This window comes from Erinaceus europaeus, chromosome 5 (genome assembly GCF_950295315.1).
Source record: "Erinaceus europaeus chromosome 5, mEriEur2.1, whole genome shotgun sequence".
NCBI lineage: Eukaryota > Metazoa > Chordata > Mammalia > Eulipotyphla > Erinaceidae > Erinaceus > Erinaceus europaeus.
This window is the reverse complement of record NC_080166.1, coordinates 10825900-10848173: the sequence shown is the minus strand read 5'-3', so window position 1 is coordinate 10848173 and position 22274 is coordinate 10825900. Positions and strand designations below refer to the sequence as shown.

General features: G+C 44.3%; 1 protein-coding gene across 1 annotated transcript in view; it reads left to right on the top strand.

Annotated features, from left to right (window-relative positions):
- Positions 1-794: 794 nt before the first annotated feature.
- Positions 795-22274, top strand: part of LOC103109793 (ankyrin repeat domain-containing protein 55) — a 57835-nt gene continuing 36355 nt past the window's right edge. Inside the window, exon 1 of the mRNA XM_060191060.1 lies at positions 795-874. The gene's annotated coding sequence lies outside the window, so the exon portion shown is untranslated. The remainder of the gene's footprint in view (positions 875-22274) is intronic.

The window sequence follows — 22274 nt, the reverse complement described above, 5'->3', positions numbered from 1 at the left end:
TGCTAAGGGAAGCTTCGTGGTGAAGTTGTGCTTGGTGTCTGTCCTCCCTTTGTTTCTCAGTTCCTCTCTGTTTTCCACCCTCTATCTGGGAAGGAAACACTGGAATCCATCCGGAGCAATCGAATCATGCAGGCACAAAGCCCCAGCAAAGTCTTGGCAGAAAAAAGACAAAAAACAGCAAAACTCCAGGAAGCAGCTGGTGTCTGCAGTTTGGAACAGGGGCCCGCCTTACACTGGACAAAATGTGCAAAGACTCTAGTAGCTCATACTCCAAATGAATTGGAAAAGAGCTCTGACAATCTACCGTTCACTGAATTTTCCTGAACACCTCTTGAACGACTGTAGGCAAACTACCGTGGATAAGCCACAGACTCTGCCTTTCAGTAAATCACAGCTTAATCATGCTAGCCGCCACACTCAACACGGAGGACAGCGGCCAATGCTGAACCCTGCCCCTCGCATGCTCACCACAGAGTCTTAACAGATCGCAAGTATAATGTCTGTTGGCTCAACAGAAGCCGAAGGAAAAAAGAGGCAGTTGTAAGAAAAAGTTCCTAAACAAAGTGGATTGTGCAATACCAAGAGCTTCCTTTGAGCTGATTTTGAAAGTTTTAGTTTTGATATTACTCACTCGAAGAGGATTTATTTTTATTTCTCATTAGCTCCATTGAGAAAGAAAATAGTAACAGGAAGTTTCCCTTAACTGGCCTCGACGCTTGCAACTTCTTGTGCGGTGTATGTGAGCAATTCCTGTGTGTGTGTGTGTGTGTGTGTGTGTGTAATTAATGAAGGTGGGAAGAGAGCATCACAGTAGTGGAAAAGACATGTGTGAGGTCCCTGGCATCACCATAAGCCAGAATTGAGCAGTTCTCTGGTAAGTAAGAAATAATTAATGATGTAACAAGCACTGATTGGGGTGGGGGCTCAATCAGAAGGTCACTGTTTGTTACTAATAATGTTCCCACACTCCAGAAGAAATAGTCTATATGTATAAGTTATATATCTTTAACCATATATATTTTTTAAAAAATCAATACCAGTATGTTTATAGGAGAAAATGAGAGGCAATGCCAACTGAAAGAAGGCGGGGGGAGGGGACTAGGAGGGGACTACACCCATGGAGTGCATATACTACCATGCACAAGGACACAGGTTCAAGCCCCTGCTCGCCACCTGCAGAGGGGACACTTCATGAGTGGGGAAGCAGGTCTGCAGGTGTCTGTCTACCTTTTGCTCTTCTTCTCTGTCTCCTCTGCCCCTCTCAATTTCTCTGTCCTATCAGATAAGGTAGAAAGAAAAAAAGAGAGGCAGACTGGGAGTATGGACCGACCAGTCAACGCCCATGTTCAGCGGGGAAGCAATTACAGAAGCCAGACCTTCTACCTTCTGCAACCCTCAATAACCCTGGGTCCATGCTCCCAGAGGGATATAGAATGGGAAAGCTATCGGGGGAGGGGGTGGGTATGGAGATTAGGTGGTGGGAATTGTGTGGAGTTGTACCCCTCCTACCCTATGGTTTTGTTAATTAATCCTTTCTTAAATAAAAAAATAAAAAATAAAAAAAAATAAATAAAAAAAAATAAAAAAAGGAGGAAAAAAAAAGGCTGCTGGAAGTGGTGAATTCATAGTGCTGGCACAGAGCCCCAGCAATAACCCTGGTGGTGAGAAAAGAAAAGAAAAGAAAAGAAAAGAAAAGAAAAGAAAAGAAAAAAAAGAGGGAAAAGGAGAGGAGGGGAGGGGAGGGGAGAGGAGAGGGAAAGGAAACAATATAGATGACAATCTTTATGTTAGAAAAGAATCTCCAGTTGAGAAAGTGAAAAGATCCTGAATGCAACTAAAATCATTTAAAAAGGAATCTTGTCGCTTCTAAGATGATTTCTAAGAGTGGAAGTCTCTGAGTATGAAGTGTAGAAAGCATTTTGCTGCTGAATTGGAGAGACAAAGATTTGAATCCCAGCTCTGCACCATACCCAGCCAATGACCACAGGCAAATGACTTAACCTGTCTATGTTTCAATTTCCTCTCTAAAATATGCCTAGAGAGGACCTAGTGGGGGTTGTATTGTTATATGGGAAACTGGGGAATGTTATGCATGTACAAACTATTGTACTTACTGTTGAATGTAAAAGATTAATTCCCCAATTAAAAAAAAATTTTTTTAAATATGCCTAGAAAACCTACCCCCTGGGACTGTAGAGTTAATGAGGTAACAAATAAAAAGCTCTTGGCACCAGGTAGATAGATGGAGACTTAACAGTGCTTCTCCCTTCCCCAGCATTTCACCAAAATATGCAAGAATTCAGTTGGGGGTGGGGGAGAGGGAGAAGGGTAGCAAGGAGGAGGCTATTGTTTTAAGACAATATTTTATGAAAGCAAGAAACTGTATTTAGGAGACAAGGGTTAACATAGCAAAAGCACAATTTAATTCACAACCACATTTTCACACCAGTAATTAATTATATCTCTGCACGTATAGTGGTTGCCCACCGACCTCATTTGGAGCACTCATCACAGATGCTAGCAGGTTTCAGCTGACAAGTTGGTAGAGGTGATCTTATCAGACAACTGGTTCACGATCCATAAAGGGATAATCGTTCGCCTTTTTTTCTCATGTAAAAGAGAAGTCAGATTTTACAAAAGAAGACAATTCAGTTGAGGACAGTGAGGAGTTATTTATTTATTTAAGAAATATTTAGTTGGGGCCGGGTGGTGGTGCACCTGGTTGAGCACACATGTTACATTGTGCAAGGACCCAGGTTCGAGCCTCTGGTCCCCACCTGCAGGGGAAAAGCTTCACGAGTGGTGAAGCAGGGCTGCAGGTTTCTCTCTGTCTCTCTCCCTCTCTATCTCCCCCTTCCTTCTCAATTTCTGGCTGCGTCTATCCAATAAATAAAGATAATTTTTTTTATTTTTTAAAAAAGAAATATTTACTTAGCATTGGTAATGTTCTAGGTTCCAGGTGGGCAAACAGATCTCATCACCCACTGACTTCAAAAAGTTTATACTCCTGTCTTCAGAATCGTCTTTGATGTCTTTAACCCTGGATCCTAACATAATTCATAATTAAACTGCTGACTCTGGGAATCAGTGAGACTGAGCACTGGGAAAGGGGAAGCGGCCTAGAACAAGGCAGGGTAGTTAGCATAATGGCTGTGCCAATAGACTCACATGCCTTAAGATCTGATATCCCAGGTTCAACCCCCTGCACCGCCACAAGCCAGAGCTGAGCAGTGTTCTGGTAAAAAAAAAAATTAAGAAAAAAATAAAAAACTATAATAAAAAGAATCTGACTCCATACAGATTTCTGGTTCTAGTGGACCACCCTAACAATGAAAGTAACCCACTGAAAGGCATCTAACCTGTTCAGAACCCCAAGTACAGTTTCTGCAGGAGAAATAAGAACCAACATTCTTCTCCATATGGAACCAATTTTTTTGAAATATCTTCAAGAGTATCTCTAGAAACTCAGCGTTCTATTACATTTGAAACTTGAAAGCAGGCTCTAGAGTAAATTGAAATATGGAACTAGCTGAAGGGACTTAACATTTGAGTCCCACCACCCCCCCATGAACCTCAGACCCTAGATTCAGTTCCGTGCTTACACACATGGGAACTTCTCTAGAGATTGGTTTCCTCTTCGATAAAAACAGAAGGACGGTGGCACCTGTCTGAGCGGGCTAATCGCTATAGCAAACAATTGAAATCCCCGAGACTTGACACAATAAAAGGTTATTTCCTCTTCTCATATATTTTTGTTCATCAACCAGGTTCCTGGACAAAAAGGTAGCGACACATTCTCGAGCCTTGTCCTCCTCTGCATTTAGATGAGGAAAGACAGAAGGTGTGGAAGACCACGTGGGTTTTGTTCAGTCCGCAACGCAATAGTCAGGACCCAGTCTCATGGCCATCCTTATCTGCAGGGAGGCTGGGAGATGTAGACTGAAGGGCTCTGAAGAGAGGGAAGTGGGGATTTCACCACAATACTTAATCCAGAAGTAAGTTTGGAGGAACTAGTGATGTTACATGTGAAAGAACTCATGAAAGTGTCTCAGTCCATAAAAATGAGCCCTGGGTTATTATCAGCTCTGTGCTCATCGGACTGAGACCCATCTCCGCTATGGAGCTCTTCCTGGATGGAACAGAGAAGGACAAGATAGTGACCTCAGCTTTAAATATTTTCTTTTGTTTTGTCTTGTCCTGTTGCGTTCTCCACTAGCATTATCACTGGGGCTTGGTGCCTGCATGACTACACTGCTCCTGGAAGCCTTTTTATTTTTTTTCTTTTGACAGAACATGAGAAACATTGACAAAGAAAGGAAGAGGGGAAGAAAGAAAGAGAGAAGGAAAACACCACCACACTGTTCCACCAATTTTGAAACACACACACACACACACTCCTGCCAACCCTGCTTGCAGGAACTCCCCTATGGTGGCAAGGGATTTGAACCCAGGTCCTCACTAGATATACTGGGTGAGCCACCACCCAGTCCTGTGATTCCTAACTTTGTTATTTGCACAGTTCACCACAAAAAGAGAAGTTTTAAAGATGTCCGTGCTTGGCCATTCAGAGAGATAATATTTTCATATCTGAGAACTGAAAGTCCTAGGCTCCATTCCTGTACTACCATAAATCAGAGATGAACTGTGCTCTGGTGAAACACACACACATGGACACACACACGCACACACACACACACAACACATACACACGCACACACACATAGACATACACATAGACATACACACATACATAAACACATACATACAGACACACAGACACACAACACACACAACACATACACACACAGACGGACACACACATACACACACACATACAGACATACACACACATCACTCCTTACAAGACTTCCAATCTGGGCAGGGGAGACAGCAGACTCTCATGCCTGAGGCTCCTAAGTCCCAGGTTCAATCCCCCGCACCACTATAAGCCAGAGCTGAGCAGGGCTCTGGTGTTTCTCTCTGTGTCTCTGTCTGCATTTCTCTCAAAAATAAAATATTTTTTTAAAAAATCAAGACTTCTAATCTATAGTTACTTTAGATATATCTTAGAGTTGTGAGTGGTAGGCAATGACAAGAGGCCATAGTTTATAACATTTCTCCCAAGTCATACTGATTCTTTTTGATGACATTTGCCCCACATAAGTTCATTTTACTATTAAATAATGCTTATAATATGTAACCTTAAGCTCTGAAAGAAATGGGAATTCACCAGCTCAATTCATTCAGATACATTCTCCGAGTTGCCCCAGTGATCTCTGCTGAGCAGCAGAAGTCTGGATCATGGCACTGACTCTTTCAGACTCTTCACTGTCTGTTCCTTCCTCATCCTCAAGATCAGTCTTGGCTTCCCCCTCTAAGCTCTTGTCACCCTTGTAGTCTCCCAGTTACTCAACAGTAATTCACCTAGTCTCTGTTCTAGTCACAGGACAGGGCAGTAAGTGGCAGTGTCCTGCTTTCCTGTCACTGGTACCTTGCTGTTCTCTTGTAGCCATTTCATGAAGGCCCATGTAGGAGTCTGCCTTTGAGGCCACTTTAGTTCATCACCCTGTGCGGCGTCTTTATGCCATTCAGCAAGCTGGGAAACTGGTTTGCTTGCGCACATTTATTGTTTGTCTTCCTCTGTAACAAGACAATTTCCATGAAGGCAAGACTCTTGCTTATCTTAGCAGCCATATCACAGTAAATATCTGTTGATTGGAAGGCTAAGGAATGAGTGAAGTGACAGGCAGGAACCAGCCTATCTGGTGATGCCCTAAAGAGGTCAACCTGAGTTCTTTTTGCCTGCCTGGCAACCTGTTCTCATCTCTGCCTCTCTGACTGTGGTTTTATAGGGGATGACACCACTCCACTGGGCTGCTTTCCACAACCAGGCTCAACACACCCAGTTGCTGATGAAGAAGGGGGCAGACCCTACCCTGGTGGATAAAGATTTTAAAACTGCTCTCCACTGGGCAGTCCAGGTGAGGACTCTCATGTTTCAATGATATAAAGCGTTTGGGGGCACTAGGGAGGTAATATAATGGTTATGCAAAAAGCCTCATGCCTGAGGCTCTGAGGTCCCAGGTTTAATCCCCAGCAGAGTTGATTAGTTCTCTGGTCATCTGGGGTGAGTATCTATCTCTCTGTCTGTCTGTCTATCTATCTATCATCTTTTTCTATCTCTCTTAATCTCATTATCATTAAGAATAAATAAAACAGGGCTTGGGTGGTGGCATACCTGGTTGAGTGCACATATTACAATGCACAAAGACCCGGGTTCAAGCCCCCAGTCCCCACCTGCAGGGGGGGAATCTTCATGAGTGGTAAAGCACTGCTTCAGATATGTCTCTTTCTCTCTCCTTCTCTCTTTTTCTTTTAGAAATGAGCTCATGTATTTCAGTTGTTTATATTGCACATATGAGTGAAACCATATAGTAGACATCTTTCAGAGAAATGCAGGTCATTCGGTAACAGATATAAACTATAGTAATAAGAGTACTTGAACTCAAACACCAAATTAAAGAACCTCAATATGAAATAATATGAAACCTCAATATGAAAATAATAAGAAAAACAAAACAAAAAAGTTGTTAAGAAATATTAAAAATTACTAGGGAAAAAATGACATCATTTAAGAAGACCTGGAGGACAGTGTGTAAATGTGTTCTACATAAAAGTATTCTACATATAATTTATATATAAGTAATCTCAGAGAGTCTCTCTGAAACTTTGTCTCACTATTCTTTCTTGTACATTTTCTTTGTTTCTTCCTTTGTTTCTTTGTCTCTTTCTTTCTTGCCTCCAAGGTTATCATTGGGGCTCAGTGCCAGCACTATAAATCCACTGCTCCTGGCAGCTATTTCATTTTTATTGGATAGAACAGAGAGAAATTGAGAGAGGAGATGGGTATAGAGAGGAAGAGAGACAGAGAGACACCTGCAGACCTGATTCACAGCTTGTGAAGTGACCCCCCTGCATGTGGGGAGCCGAGGCCTCAAACCAGGATCCTTGTGCAGGTTCTTGCGCTTCCTACTATGTGTGCTTAATCCAGAGCGCCAACTGACTCCCTCTGGAATATTTCCTACCCATTTCTTCCTCCTTTCATGCTTTGAAATTGTCTCATATTTTATAAATTTTTAGTTATAAAATGGAAATATTGTCAAGACTACAGGATAAGAGGGGCACATTTCCACACAGTGCCCATTCCCAGAGCTCCATTATCCCATCCCCTCCCTTGAAAGCTTTATTTTTCTTTATCCCTCTGGGAGCATGGACCCAGGGTCATTGTGGGATGCAGAAGGTGGAAGGTCTGGCTTCTGTCATTGCTTCCCCACTGAACATGGGCATTGGCAGGTTCATCCATACTCCCAGCCTGTCTCTCTTTCCCTAGTGGGGCAGGGCTCTGGGGAGGCTGGGCTCCAACACACATTGGTGGGGTCCGCTGCCCAGGGAAATCAGGTTGGCATCATGGTGTGTCTCATATTTTTTATGGCTTGTGCTTCTGGGTCTGCCTTACTGTGTATTACCGTGTTGAGAGTTAAGCATTCCTTCTTCCTCTGTGTAGCACTCCTTTCAGTAACCCTTGCAAGTCAAGTCTGGGAACTGCAAACTCCTTTGCAGTACTCCTATACTGTTTTGATTGCTCCTTCATATTTGAGTGATAGTCTTGCAGGATAAAATATGTGTGGCTGGAAGTTACTGTCTTTTAAAACCTTGAACAGGAGAGTCGGGAGGTAGCGCAGTGGGTTAAGCGCACGTGGCGCAAAGCGCAAGGACCATTTAGGATCCCGGTTCAAGACCAGGGCTCCCTGCCTGCAGGGAAGTGGCCTCACAGTCGGTAAAGCGGGTCTGTAGGTGTCTCTCTTCCTCTCTATCTCCCCCTTCTCTCTCAATATCTCTCTGTCTCTAACCAGTAACAAATTTGAAAGAATTAAAAAAAAAAAAACCCAAAAACCTTGAACAGACCATTCCACTCTCCTGTCCTCCATGGTTCCTGTAGAAAAATCTGTTGCAAGTTTAACTCTACCACCTTTATAAATCACTTTCTTCTTTTCCCTGGCAGCTTGATTTTTTTTTTTCTTGTTGATTTTTGATAGTTTCACAGTGATGTGTTTTGGTATGGTCTATTTGGGTTTAAAAATTTGGGAGTTCTCTTTGCTTCCTGAATATCTAATCTATATCCTGACCACATCCCAGAGTTGGAAATTTTTCTGTTATTTCTTTGAGATCTTGTTTGGAGGTTCTAGCAGGGAAGCACAGCTAAGTGTATACCCTCGACTGAAGACCAGTCCGTTTCTATTCGGGGAAGGCGGTCCTCTTTGACAGAGCGCGCAGCTTCCGGAGGGATGCACATGGAGAAGTGAGGGAGGAAGGGGACATGTGCCTAGCCAACCAGATCAGCCGAATCAACCCTGGCGATCAATGGGGTGACAGATGTCGCAGCCAGTTCGCCCTCACATCCTTATTATTTCTTTGAATATGGTTTCTATTCCTAACTTTCTCTCCTCTCCTTCTGAGGCCCCTATAGTTATGATTTTTTAATGGAGTCTTCACTCACCTAAAAAGCTGTTTCATTATTCCTAAATATTTTTTTCTCCTTCTACTTTGAAGTCAAAGACTCTGGGCAGTTTGTCTTCTATTTCTGATGTGCTCTCTTCAGCATGGGTAAGTCTACTGCCTTCACCTAGGATTTGAGACTTGAATGCTCCAAGTGTCCTTCATACCCTGTAACTCTGTCTTCCATTTTCCTATCAAGCGAATCTTTCAAGTCATACATCTCTTTTTTTAACTCACTTCTCTATAATAAACGGAGAGCTTCAGATTTCTTTAGCTTTCCTGACAGTGTATTCCTTAAACTCTTTCTCAGATAGCTCTCCTGGATTAACATCATTAAGTGTCTTGCTTCCGCTTGCTTTTGCAGAACCAGTGTTTGCCTAGTCTTACCCACTTGTTTTGGTTTCTATTGTTGCCCACAGGTGGTGCTGGGTTCTGCTTTTTTTGTGAGTTGAGTGAGGAGAGGAATTATTATTATTATTATTATTACTTAATTTTTTTTCATGTGTTTGTTAGCCTTTTGGATTTCTTTTTTTAATTTTTTATTTAAGAAAGGATTAATTAACAAAACCATAACATAGGAGGGGTACAACTCCACACAATTCCCACCACCCAATCTCCATAACCCACCCCCTCCCCTGATAGCTTTCCCATTCTCTATCCCTCTGGGAGCATGGACCCAGGGTCATTGAGGGTTGCAGAAGGTAGAAGGTCTGGCTTCTGTAATTGCTTCCCTGCTGAACATGGGCGTTGACTGGTTGGTCCATACTCCCAGTCTGCCTCTCCCTTTCCCTAGTAGGGTGTGTCTCTGGGGAAGCGGAGCTCCAGGACACATTGGTGGGGTCTTCAATCCAGGGAAGCCTGGCCAGCATCCTGGTGGCATCTGGAACCTGGTGATTGAAAAGAGAGTTAACATACGAGGCCAAACAAATTGTTGAGCAATCATGGACCCAAAGCTTGGAATAGTGGAGAGGAAGTGTTAGGGAGGTACTCACTGCAAACTCTAGTGTACTTCTGCTTTCAGGTAAATATTTTGCAATAGTTTATGGATATGTGTGAACATAAGCTCTCTCTCACAGAAACTCGTGTATATCTAGGTTATGGGACTTTGTTAGAAAGTGAACCACCTGAGATGAAATTAGAGTGTACTATAAAAGGAAAGGTCTCACCCGAGTAATGAAGCTGAAGGGTTGTCATTCCACACGTGAAGTCTCTGGACACAGTCTGAGGTGAAGCATGTTGAGGTGGCAATCGTTGCGTTGGTTAGGTTGTGATCGGCGGATGCAATATTATTTGGTATGGATTGGGAGACGCATATGGGAAAGTGGGCCCTATCCAAGGGTTCCAGGACTGGGGGAAGTAGGGGCTGTATAGTGGAGATGTGAGGTTCCTGCTGTCTTAGGGTTCAAAAAGACAATCGATAGTTAATGTTATCATCACATTATTTGGTAATTGGGTTAACTTTGAAAAGTCCTTTTGTTATGGTTTGCTGTAATTACTTAATTTTTATTTATAAAATGGAAACACTGACAAGACCATAGGATAAGAGGAGCACAACCCCACACAGTTCCCACCACCAGAACTCCGTATCCCATCCCCTCCCCTGATAGCTTTCCTATTTCTTAACCCTCTGGGAGCATGGACCCAGGGTCATTGTGGGATGCAGAAACTGGAAGGTCTGGCTTCTGTAATTGCTTCCCCGCTGAACATAGGCACTGGCAGGTCGATCCATACTCCCAGCCTGTCTCTTTCCCTAGTGGGGTGGGGCTCTGGGGAGTGGGGCTCCAGGACACATTAGTGGGGGGCTGTCTGCCCAGGGAAGGCCTGTTGGCATCATGGTAGCATCTGGAATGTGGTGGCTGAAAATAAGTTAAGATATAAAGTGGAACAAATTGTTGGCTAATGAGGAGAGGACCTTTGAGGTGACATAGTATCATGGCACCTGATATCCCTTACACGGGGCGGGGGGGGGGGGGTAAGGAATATTCCACGCCTCCTTTTCTTCCCAGACTAATTCCTGAAGTAGGAACCCTGCTATGAGGTCCAAGTCACTTTTCTTATCTGAAGGGCAGTCTGACCCCAACCACCGGGGTCTGGGACCTGGTGGCATTTGGGACATCTTAGAGTTTGATAGGTGTCCCTGATGTCACCGGGATGCTGTGTTCTGTCCCTAGTTCCTCTGAACAATTCCCTGGAGTTTGCTCAGAGTCTGTGGCTTCTGCAGCTCTAAGTGACAGCCCAGAGGTCCTTTAAAGCCACACAGGCCCTTTAAATCTGCAGTATGGGTTTGAAGTGATTATAAACATGGCACCTGCAAGCAATGTGGTGCCTTAGTACCGTTTGTGTCTTTCTTTCCTTCCTCTCCTGTTCCTGCTGTCCATACATTCATTCATTTCTGCGGTAGGAAGGAGCATCACTATTTCAAAGTGGGCTGAAATGTCATCTGTTCTCTGATGAAATTTGTTGAGTGATTATAAACTTGTTTTCTGAGGCAGAGACAAGTTTCTGTGATCAAGTCACCATAGTTCTGCCCAAAGAGGTTCTCTCCCCCCCTCTCTATCTCCCCCTTCCACCTCAGTTTCTGCTGTCTCTATCCAATCAATAAATTAAAAAAGAAAGAATGAAAGAAAGGAAGGAAGGGAGGGAGGGAGGGAGGGAGGGAGGAAAGAAGGGAGGAAGGGAGGAAGGGAGGAAGGGAGGAAGGAAGGAAGGAAGGAAGGAAGGAAGGACTCTTGGGACTGGGTGGTGGGTGGTGGCTAACCATTGGAGCACAGAGTCACCACGTGCAAGGACTTGGGTTTGAGCTCCCAGCCCCACCTGCACTAGCGAAGCTCCCCAGGCAGCGGGACAGGCTCCAGCTCCTTTCCTTCTCCCTCACCTGCTCACCATCACCTATTTCTCTCTGTCTCTATCATGACTTTTTAAAAAAGGAAAAATTGGTCACTGGAAGCAGTGGAGTTTTCATTTAGGCACCAAGCCGTAGTGATAACCCTGGTGTCAATAAAAAACAATTTTTTTAAAGCACTGTTAGAGTTTGTCAGACCTGCCTGGATAAGGAATTCCTGAAGATGCAAAGGCAGACTTTTTAAAGCATCTGTATGTAGGGGAGAGCAGATAACCAACATGCTGGAGTACTTTCACTCTGCTTTCTTTCTATCCCTTCATGCCTAATGAAGCAAGAGCAAACCTGTCCCTTGGAGGATTTGACTGCACCAGCTGTTTAGAAGAAAATGCATGGAGGGGAGTCCCTCATCCCCTGTGACTACAGAAAATAATACAGAGAATATTTTAGCTATATAACAGAGAGATCCAAACATGCTCTTCTCTCTACAACTCGGTGCCTGCTACTGGTTCCCATTGTATCAGGATAAACCTTCACAGCTTTACTTGAAAAATTCCTCCAGGGGCTGAGCGGTGGCGCACCTGATTGAGCGCACATGCTAAAGTGCATGAGGACCCAGGTTCAAGCCCCCGGTCCCCACTTGCAGGGGGAAAGCTTTGTAAGTGGTGAAACAGTGTTGCAGGTGTCTCTTGGTCTCTCTCCCTCCCTATCTCCCCCTTCCCTCTGGATTTCTGGCTATCTCTATCCAATAAATAAATATAATAAAAAAACTTTAAAATAAAGTTTAAAGAAGAAAAAGAGAAAGAAAACTCCCTTCAGAGTGTCTAGAACATCACTCTCATCTTCCTGTCAAATCTTCCAAAGCACAATAGCCCAGGTGACGCTGTACTTTGTACTGAGCAATGGAAATCATGGCTGCCGACCCCACCTCACTGTGAGAAGTGGAAGTCGGCGTCTGTATGCCAGATGGGAGCACTCAGGACAGCCCTCCGGAAATCTACCATCTAAAGAGGGCCAACCTGAGAATAATTTGGAACAACAATCCCAGCAAGCGGGTATTCAACTGCTTTCTGCTGTCAAGGAGAACGAGTAGGTGTCGGTTATTCCACACTTCAGGACAGAACAATCCACTCGCTTGCCTTCTGTCTTCTGGCGCCTAATAAGCAGGGACGTCCCCACCATTTATTCTCACCAGCCCATTAAGGGCACTTTTGCTGCACTGCTGCCAGGAGCCCTGGGGGAAGTGTTTTTCTCAGACCTGAAGGTAGTTTCACTCTGATGTTTCCATCAGCCGCTCACAGCAGAGATGGGCACCTGGCACTTTCAGGTACCTGTGCAGAAGGGAAGTACAGGCACTTTGAAAATTGCTGTTTGTATTCCTCCAGCCTCGACCTTAGTTACTGTAAAGCAGGACCCTTCTTGAACAAAGCGAGTAAGCAGAGTTGTTTATCTGTTTTGTTGTTTTTGTTTTTAACACCTTACCCAAATACTTTCAGTATATGCTCATCTTCCCTGACCCCTCTCACCCCAGTATTGGCCTGTGTGTGTGTGGGGGAACCAGCCACTGGTGACCCAATGCAATCTGGCTGGTTCACCACCAAGTGCACCATGTGTGGGGGCTCTCAGCTGAAGTGAGAGGAGTTAGAACCAAGCTTTTTTTTGTTTTTCCCCCTCTTCAGCCTCCTCTTCCCTGCTTTCTGATTTCTTAGTTCTATATGGGCTTAGGTGTGTGCATATTTCCCAGGAGTTCTGACCAGCATGTCTACTCTGCTCCTCTCTCTTCCACCCCACCCCCAATGGAACCACTGCTCTGGGGCTAGGGAGATAGCAAAATAGTCATGGAAAAAACCTTCAGCACTGAGGCAAGCCCCAGGATCAATTCCCAGCATCACTATAAGCCAGAGCTGAGCAAGGCTCTGGGAGAGAGAGGGGAGGAGTGAGAGAAAGAGAAGAGAGAGAGAGAAGAGGAGAGGGAAAATGGAGGGAGGGAGTGGGGAAAGGAAGGAAAGAAGGAGGGAAGGTGAGAGAGGGAGAAAGAGAGAGACTGGGAAATGAGCCGAGACTCACTACTCTAGCCCTGGAATCAACAGCATCGCTTGTGGACCAACAGGTGTTCAGACACCACTCCAGACCTTCTGAGTGGGGCTTTTCCTTTGGGGTGGAAATTTCTGTTCTTTCTTCAAAGAGGAAATGTGGCAAAAATCAAAAGAACATATAGACATGACTCAGAAGATCTCAGTGTGTGTTGACAGACCTGGCTTTGATCAGGGAACAGTGACCAATACCTCTTGCTTTAACTGTGTCTCTTTGGGGTCTGAAAGAGTCCATGCACGAGGCAGTGATGTGTAACATGCTCTGTAACTGGAAGCATCATCAGGGCACCTGCCTTCCTCTATGAACGTTAAGTATCGGGAGTTGGGCAGTAGGGCAGCGGGTTAAATGCACATGGCACAAAGCGCAAGGACCAGTACAAGGATCCTGGTTCAAGCCCCCGGCTTCCCCACCTGCAGGGGGGGTTGCTTCACGAGCAGTGAAGCAGGTCTGCAGGTGTCTGTCTTTCTCTCCCCCTCTCTGTCTTCCCCTCCTCTCTCCATTTATCTGTCCTAACAATAACAACAATAATAATAACCACAACAAGGGCAACAAAAGGGGAAAAATAGCTTCCAGGAGCAGTGGATTCAAGGTGCAGTCACTGAGCCCCAGCAATAACCCTGGAGGCAAAAAAAAAAAAAAAAAAAAAGAGAAAGCTAAGTATCCGGAGTCAGGCGGTAGTGCAGCAGGTTAAGCGCAGGTAGTGCAAAGTTCAAGGACCGGAGTAAGGATCCCAGTTCGAGACCCCGGCTCACACATACAGGGGAGTTGCTTCACAAGCAGTGAAGCAGGTCTGCAGGTGTCTGTCTTTCTCTCCCCCTCTCTGTCTTCCCCTCCTCTCTCCATTTCTCTCTGTCCTATCCGACAATGACAACAATAATAACGACAACAATAAAACAACAAGGGCAACAAAAGGGAATAAATAAATATTTAAGAAAAAAAAGAAAGTTAAGTATTGTAACTACATCTTCGTATCTCTCTCTTTACTGAATGTTAAAGCTTTTAAACGGCCACATTGATTTCAGCCCTGGATCTGCATTAGGGCCATCTGTAAGGTTTTTAAACCATTCCAATCCCCAAGCCCCAACAACCCTTTGCTTTACTGTCAGTTGTTTGGGAAGTGGGGAGGGGCCAGGCATCAATAGTTTTCCCCATAAAGGCCGTGCAGTTGTATTAACCATGTACTATTTTGTGGGGCAGTTGTTTTACTACCATCTTACTGAAGTTGTTGCATTTTCTGAAGCACTCTCTTTTCTCATAGGCCTCAATATATATATATTTCTCTTTCTCCCCAAGAGATTATAATGTACAGCTAGGATGGAAAACTCAGTATAAATAAAACCTTATCTACTACTAAGATATTTGCACATTGAAAGTTGTTCAAAACATTGATTTATTTTGTAAGGGAGACCAGTGTCACTCCTCCATATACACTACTAGGGACTGAACCCAGGACTTCACTCATGAAAATTCTGTGCTCTGTCCACTGAGCCACTTGCCCGGCTGCACAGAACATGGTTTTGCATAAGCATACAAACTCCCTCATTTACCTACTTATCCACTAAAAATAAACAGTTCCTTGGGAGTATGGATCAACCTGCCAATGCCCATGTTCAGTGGAGAAGCAATTACAGAAGCCAGACCTTCCACCTTCTGCATCCCATACGGACTGTGGGTCCATACTCCCAGAGGAATAAAGAATAGGAAAGATTTCAAGGGACAGGAAGAGATACAGAGTTCTGGTGGTAGGAATTGTGCCCCTCTTATCCTATGGTCTTGTCAATATTTCCATTTTATAAATAATTTTTTAAGAAAAATAAACAGTTCTTAAGCATCTACTGTCTACCAGGCAATGGGAGTAAAAGGGTGAGTGAGCCAAGTCCTTTCTGGAAACCCTGCAGTCCTGTGGAATATTGAGTGTGTGGCTGTGTCCTTTGGCTTACTTTTTCTTTAAAGGGATGAGTCCATAACTTTCTTCAATTCCTCAATGAGGATCAGTTATTACCCACAAAAGGTTAAAAATTCTCTCCCTGTGGTTAGAAATAAAATTCAGAAGTAGTGTGTTCTGCCCTTTACTCTGAAAAAAAAAATTAAAATAAATGACTAAGGGTAATTCCAAATGTCAGCTGAAACCCTGATCATCTTGGCTCATCGAGCCTTCCTGTTCACTTATTAACAGAGGACCGGCATTGTGTTTCTTCTAACATCTTTCCACTGAATGAGTCTATTTCCCCATTGCCAGTTATTTCTTTTGCTGGACTTCCTGCTTTTCTCTTGGTTCAGGAGAACACATTTAAAACTATAGCACTTTGAAAGAATAACGCTCGTGGGGGCCAAGTGGTGGCGCATCTGGTTAAGCACTCACAGTGCGCAAGGACCCCGGTTCAAGCCCCGGGTCCCCATCTGTATGAGGGAAGCTTCATAAGTGGTGAAGCAGAGCTGCAGGTATCTCTCTACCTCCTCCCCCTCTCTCAACTTCTCTCTGTTTCTATCCAATAGTAAATAAATAAAAATATTAAAATAAAACAGAATAAAGCTCTTGTATTTAACTTAACTAAAACAGTAAAAATTAGAAACATCAAAACCCACAGAGCAAACTAAGTTTGTCATCCACTTCTTCTCTCTTTTTCCAAGATTTTATTTATTCATGAGAAAGATAGGAGGAGAGAGAGAAAGAACCAGACATGTGCTGCCAGGGATTGAACTCAGGACCTCATGCTTGAGAGTCTGATGCTTTATCCACTGTGCCACCTCCCGGACCACTGTTATCCACCTCTATTTGCTAGGTATTTGAGAAAGTTCTCAGTAACTGGTAGTACCTCCCAGTTGTCCCGCGCTGCCCTTCCTCACCTCCCAAGAGACCTTGCTACGGCTGTCTTTGAGCGCACAGTCTCTTACCCTGCCGTCCAGTCCCTTAGGGACACATTCATGCCTGTGATGACACCTTACAATTAGAGGTCTGCACAGGGATCTTAGTCTCATCTCCCTTTCACTCTCCCACACTGCAGGTGGTGAGGCATTAACCTTTTTCTCATCTGTTCTACCTCAGAAATCCTACCAGCTCCTTTAATTTCCTTTACTCAGAAGATTCTTGGACCAGTCTAACCTAGATCCTGAACTCCACCTAGATTTATATTTCCATCTTGACTGGGCATCTTCCCATAATTTTCCAGACACTTCAAACTACATATTCAGGGGGCTGGGTGGTGGCGCACCTGGTTAAGCGCACACACTACAGTGTGCAAGGACCTGGGTTCAAGCCCCTGGTCCCCACTTGCAGGGGAAAAGCTTCACGAGTGGGGAAGCAGGGCTACAGGTGTCTCTCTGTCTCTCTCCCTATCTCCCTCTCAATTTCTCTCTGTGTCTCTATCCAATAATAAAATTTTTAAAAAATTAAAAATTATATATTAAAAAATAAAATAAAAAGAAAGAAGAAATGGTCACCAGGAGCTGTGGATTCATAGTGCCAGCACCAAACCCCAGCAATAACCCTGGTGGCAATACAGATACATAAATAAAATTAAATAAACTCTACATTTTCAAACTGAATCCATGGTTTCCATCATTATAGTCCCATTTTCCCAGTAGCCCAAGCCGAAGGCCTCCATGCAGTTCATGAGCTCTCTTTCCTTAACAGCTTTCACACTCAGTTGACTATCAAGACCTCGATTCTTTTGTAATACAGTTTGTATTGGTGATTTAACGGTGATTTACAAAATCTCAGGGAGAAAATTTTACTCCTTCTTATGTTTTATTTATTTATTTATTTATTTATTTATTTATTTATTTCCTTTTTGTTGCCCTTGTTTCCATTGTTGTTGTAGTTACTATTGTTGTTGGACAGGACAGAGAGAAATGGAGAGAGGAGGGGAAGACAGAGAGGGGGAGAGAAAGAGAGACACCTGCAGACCTGCTTCACCGCCTGTGAAGGCGACTCCTCTGCAGGTGGGGAGCCGGGGCTCGAACAGGGATCCTTATGTATTGCGCCACGTGTGCTTTACCCACTGCGCTACTTCCCCTTCCTAAGTTTTCATGTCGTCACACTACCTACCAGCCCTGCACCTGCCTCCATAGCTGCCATAGCTCTTACAAAAGGACTTCCATTTTGAAACACTGATGTTTTCTAGAATTGATTAGAGGAGTAATGTTGACCTTTAATTTAACTCAAAAGTCTCTGAATTTAGAAAAGGAACATCAGCGATAGAGAATAGCTAAACTCATGCTTTTTTTTTTTTTAATCCCCACTGTAGTTAGATTCCCAGAAGGAAATAGTCTTTCAGATGGGAGTAATTCAGAAAAGATTCATGAAGAGGCTCCTTATAAACAATAGCAGGTTGCCATTGGGAACATCTGGGTCCTAAAGACATGGGAAGGAATGGTTACAAAGATATCGGGCTGGGGAGATAGCACAATGGTTATGCAAAGCTCATTCACGCCTGAGGTTTTGTGGACTCAAGTTCAATTCCCAGCACAATCATAAACCAGAGCTAATCAGTGCTCAGGTATTTCTTTGGGGCCAGGTGGTGGCACACCTGGTTGATCACACATGTTACAATGCACAAGGACCATGTTTCAAGTCCTGGTCCCCACTCGCAGGGGGAAAGCTTCACAAGGAGTGAAGGGCTGCAGGTGTCTCTCTGTCTCTCTCCCTCTCTGTCTCCCCTTTCTCTTGATTTCTGGCTGTCTCTATCAAATAAATAAAGATAATATTTTTAAAAAGAAAAAGAAAGAAAATGTGTTTATTTAGACTCTTCCTCAGCAGTACTTTTCAAAATTATTTGTTTATTTAGACTCTTCCTCAGCAGTACTTTTCAAAATTATTTGTTTGTTTGTTTGTTTTTAATGACAGAGACACAGAAAGAAAAATACACACAGAAAGCTACCAGAGCCCTGCTCAGCTCTGGCTTATGATGGTGCTGGAGATTGAACCTGGGACTTGGGAACCTCAGGCATGAAAGTCTTTTATGCTATTTTCCCCAGCTCTAAGCAGTACTTTTTTATTCAGTGTATTTTTCAGGAGTGGGTAGAAATTCATGATTTATTTTTTAATTCTATTTATTGTTTTGTTTTGTTTTTTGACCAGTGCACTGCTCAGCTCTGGTTTATAGTGATATGGGGAATTGAACCTGGGACCTGGGAGCCTCAGGCATGAGAGTCTGTTTGCATAAGCATTATGCTATCTCCCTCACCCAAGAGTGGATAGAAAGAAAAGAAGCACATGAAGTGGAAAAAAAAAAAAGTCCAGGCAAAGAAAGAGTTAATTGACCAAACTGCAGGAAGAAGAGAAACCCCAGATAACAGGAGGCCTTGGGAAAGGCATCCCCCCTCCCCAGTGGTGTATCTCATCCTGACAGGTCATGAAGCTTCTAAATCCTGAGGCTCAACTTTCCCAGACACAGCTCTGCAGGAAAAGATAGCAGTAACCTCAACGGTAACTAAGGCAACCAGACCCTGAGCAATGGGTCCAAGTTGCACCCCCTCCACCCTGCAGCCTCTGCTTCCTCGAGGACATAGTCTGCTCTCAGCCTGCAGGCTGAGCCTGGGTCCTTGCACTTTGTAATGTGTGTACTTAACCAGGTGCACCGCCACCTGGCCCCACCTTCTCCTCCTGGAAGCTGGACCTTCCCTTTGTTTGGGATGCAGAATTCTTTACTAGCATGAGCTCTTTCTGTGGCCCGTTAATGTTGATAAAGTTCCTCCTTGTTGGGGACCTGGAGTTAGCGCCACAGGTTAAGACCTGAGTAGGGATCCTGGTTCGAGCCCCCGGCTCCCCACCTGTGAGGGGGGGTCACTTCATTAACTGTGAAGCAGGTCTGCAAGTGTCTTTCTTTCCTCCTCTCTGCCTTCCCCTCCTCTCCATTTCTCTCTGTCCTATCCAACAACTATGGCAACAATAACAACAACGATGAATAACAAGGGCAACAAAAGGGGAAAATGGCCTCCAGGAACAGTGGATTCATAACGCAGGCACTGAGCCCCAGCTATAACCCTGGAGGCAAAAAAAAAAAAAAATTCCTCCTTGTTGACTGAGTCGGCTGACTTTAAGCCTTGAGCCCACACATACGGTTTTGTGGGGTTTTTTTTAATGTTAAGGGGCTGAGGGGCAGTGCACCTAGTTAGGCACAGCTATTACAGTGCACATGAACCCTGGCTCAAGCCCTCATCCCCAACTGCAGGGGGAAGCTTCACAAGTTGTGAAGCAGTGCTGCAGGTATGTATCTTTCCCTCTCTACATCTCCTTCCATCAACTTTTCTCTATCTCTATACAATAGATAAGACATGTAAAAATATTTTAAGAAATTAAGCACTCAAATACACATATTCCCAGGCTGGGGAGATAGCATAATGGTTATATAAAAGCCTTTCAAGGGGAGTCGGCGGTAGCGCGGGGTTAAGCGCTTGTGGCGCAAAGTGCAAGGACTGGCGGAAGGATCCTGGTTTGAGCCCCCGGCTCCCCACCTGCAGGGGGAGTCGCTTCACAGGCGGTGAAGCAGGTCTGCAGGTGTCTGTCTTTCTCTCCCCTTCTCTGTCTTCCCCTCCTCTCTCCATTTTTCTCTGTCCTATCCAACAACAACAGCATCAGTAAAAACAACAACAATAACTACAACAATAAAACAACAAGGACAACAAAAAGGGGATAAATAAATAAATACAAAAAAAATTTTTAAAAAAAGCCTTTCAAGCCTGAGGCTCTGAGGTCCCAGGTTCAATCCCCAGCACTACCATAAGCCAGAGCCAAGCAGTGTTCTGGTCTCTCTCTCTCTCTCTCTCTCTCGGTATCTTTCCCTCTGCATCTACTCTTTCTCATTAAAATAAGCGAAATGAAAATATTTAAAATAATAAATAATAAAATATATTTATTTACTGGATAGAGAAATTGAGAGAAGGGGGAGACAGAGAGGGAAGAGCCAGAAAGACTCCCGCAGCCCTGCTTCACCACTCGCAAAGCTTTCCCCCTGCAGGTGGGGGCCGAGGGCTGGAACCTGGGTCTTTGTTCATTGCAACATGTTTTCTCACCCAGGTGTGCCACCACCCGGCCCCCTCTTTCTCGCTTTTATCCTGCTCTTCTTTTCTCCCTCCTTCTCCTCCTTCCCTCCTCTCTTTCCTTTTTTTAAATGTTCTTGATTTATTTATTATTGTTTAGAGACAAAGAAATCGAGAGGGGAGTGGGAGTTAAAAGCTTTAAAAAGTTAGAAGTTCAAAGTTAGAAGCTTTCCTCATGCAGGTGGGAACCGGGGGCTTGAACCTGGATCCTTGCACTTTGTATCATGTGTAATTAACCTCATCCTCCTCCTCCTCCTCCCCCTCCTCCTCCTCCTCCTCCTCCCCCTCCTCCTCCTCCTCCTCCTCCCCCTCCTCCTCCTCCTCCCCGTCCTCCCCCTCATTCCCTCCCCCTCCTCCTCCTCCCCCTCCTCCCCCTCCCCCTCCTCCTCCTCCCCCTCCCCCTCATTCCCTCTCCCTCCTCCTCCTCCGCCTCCTCCTCATGTCAAAACCTTGGGATCAGCTCTTTGAATCGCATCAGAATCCTATAAATATGCTTTCACTCAAAGGCTGTTCCGGATGTCAAAAGACATAAAGATGGCAGATGCCGGAGGGTCCAGCTGATAAGGAGAAAGAACCTTAGGCTGTCAGAGACCACATAGCTCATCTAGTCTGAAGTTTCCAAGTGGGCGAGGAGGCAGTACACACGGAGACTGTCCTTGGCCCAGGTTCACCCCGACACCCACACAGCCAGCTGAGCCATGTGACTATATCCCAGTGCCTGATATGAGGAAAACTACATAATCTCACAGTAAACAAAGAAAACGTTAAGTTTATGAAATCCATTAATCTGTATGTAAACACTGATCTGTTTTGGATGGTGAGTCTTAACAATTGTAACTATGTTAAAGTCACCTCCCCCTATGCTTGGTTAGTAAGAGAAAGGAAGAGCCTCAGAGGAGTAAAGCACAGGAGGAAAGCAAAACAGGGAGTGAGAGGAGACAATGAGGAAGAGAGAGTGATTACAAAGAATAGGTGAAGTTGAAGTACATTTGGCTTTGCCCAGAGTTTGTAAGATTTTTTTTTCTCCTTTTTTCAAATCTTTTGATTAGGGAAATAATAACTTACAGGACACTTGTCCCATGCACATAATTCTCTGTCTCCCAACTTAAGTCCGCCTGCACCATCTTGCACCTTGTCCCCAGTCCTTTCTCAACTCCCTCCCAAATCCCCTGCCCCAACCTCCAAAGTCCTTTGCTTCGCTGCAGCAGACCACAGCTAGTGAAAACTTCACCTGTGTTTGCCTTTCTTTCCTTGTTTCTAAATCCCACCTGTGAGTGACGTCACTCAGAATTCACCCTTCTCCTACTGGCTTAACTCACTTAGCATGGTTTGTAAGGCTTGTTCTACTAGTTTATTTACTCATCTCTCAGCAAATATTTGTTGAGTTACTGTTTGCTAGGGTCCATTTCAGTCAGAAGCTTCCCAAGTCCTGGGGTTAACAAGGACAGCACAGCTCAAAGAACTTTATCTTACCAAACAGCTCAAAGCAGAAGCTAGACCCTGTCTACACATTAACAGAACAAAAGAACTTGTTTTCCATACTAAGCATGAGAACACTTAAGAAATCAAGTAATTCCACAGCTGGAGGTTAGTATGTCTTCTACACACACACACACACACACACACACACACACACACACACACACACACACACGTAACACACAACACACATAACTTTTACCTCTTTCTTCCCTCAATGAGTCAGCCCCTGACTCTGGACTCAAGCCAACCAGAAAAGTTGGAG